A 1,918-nucleotide genomic window follows, 5' to 3' on the forward strand; every position below is an offset into this window, starting at 1 on the left:
TTTCCTTCATATTTTACCACCTGTAATACAGCTTTTGAATACATCACAGACAGTTTACCAGCACAGATAGTTTAACTATGGAAAAAAATATACATGGAATAGAAGTTGTTGATAAATGGCAAATATTTACGTCATTTGTTCAATTTACAAACTACCCAGCAGTTGGATTACGCAGTTTCTATATCAGCAGAATTAATATGACAAAACGGACTCAATAATACAGAGGATGGCTTCGACAGCCTTATAGCACTACTCTCTCTAATTGCCCGATCTCTTTCTTTCTCCTCAGTCATGTTTCTGAACTTATCACTCAGGAGATGTGTGGCACACTTAAGGTCTTTTGTTTGGTTTCTTGCTGCCATTTTCTCTGAAACGAAAAATACACCCAAAGACATCAGTAAGATACACCCATATATATGATTCAGATACACTCATTGATAACAGTGAGATACACCCATAGATATGATTCAGATAAATCCATATATATCAGTCAGGTATCACTCAAACATGCTTCAATATCAAATTAATTGAGATATCAGTAAGATACACGCATATATGAGTCAGATACACCATTGATAACAGTAAGATACACCCATATGTAAGAATCAGATACACACATTGATAACAGTGAGATACACCCATAGATATTATTCAGATACATCCATATATATCAGTCAGATATCAGTCAAACATGCTTCAATATCAAGCCACATTACAAGTTCAAGCAGTATACACCCCAATCTACGGAATACACCCCCAAAAATCAACAACAATAGCAGGAGAACTTAGAACGACGTAGAACTTAGAAGAATGACGTAGAACTTAGAAGAACGACGTAGAACTTAGAACAGTGTAACAAAGAAGCAAGAATAATAGTAAACCCTAGAAGAACGATGTAGAAGAAAAGTAAAATATACATGAATCTTAATGAACTTACGTTGAGTATTGTTGCTTTGTTTTCTCTTCAGATTCTTCACGGAGAGTTTGATGGTGTTTTGATGGAGGTTTCGAACAACGATTTGTATATTTTGAACTTTGATTTTCGCTCGAAAATGGAAGGGTTTCCTTGTTTTCGAAGCGTTTTGAGAAGTGGAAGAAGTGGAAGAGTTTCCCATACGTAACCGTTTGTGTTGAACGCGTGAAGTGACGCTCCATGTAATCTGTGTTGATGCGCGTGACTTGTGTTTGGGTTGGGCCAACTTGTAAGCTTGTAAGCTTGTATGTGTAGTCCAGCCCTAAATTATTTTTCTTCACATTCATGACACCAATATATTATTAGGAAAATGAGTTTAGGACTTAAAAAACTATATTGTGATCGGACATAATTCATTTGTTGAGTCATATATGCTTTTTAAACTATTTAAAACTCGAAAAAATTTAGAATGAACACAAAGACTTCGACTGGACCATAGCTTTCAAACACATTTTGAATACTGTGTGATATTTAGTTATGAGCATACTTTAAAGAATGAATACTTTACCTGGACCTTGATAATTACTTTGAAAGGATAACGAGGTCTCTAAACAAAAAAAATATCCAATTCAATTTTTGATTTTTTTTTTTTAGGATTGATTAGTTTTTATGTCAAAAAAAATAATATTGACTTTTTTTTAGTACAAAAATCTCGTTGTTCTTTCGAAATAATTGTCAAAGATCGAATTAGATTTTTTTTTTGTCAAAGACCTTATTATCTTTCGAAATAATTGTTGGGATTGTTTTAGATTTTTTTTCTACTTTTTAAATACGCAATATCCGATTTGCACATTTTTTACTTATCCCGATTATAATCGAGATGTATTTTTAACATGATTTTAAATGCTACATTCGAAATATGACATATTGTACATATGGGTCAATTCTCTATAAATTACATAATTTTATAAATATTATATTTAAATAAAAAAAATCCCAATTATG

The sequence above is a fragment of the Arachis ipaensis genome, chromosome B07 (assembly GCF_000816755.2).
Source record: "Arachis ipaensis cultivar K30076 chromosome B07, Araip1.1, whole genome shotgun sequence".
Classification (NCBI taxonomy): domain Eukaryota; kingdom Viridiplantae; phylum Streptophyta; class Magnoliopsida; order Fabales; family Fabaceae; genus Arachis; species Arachis ipaensis.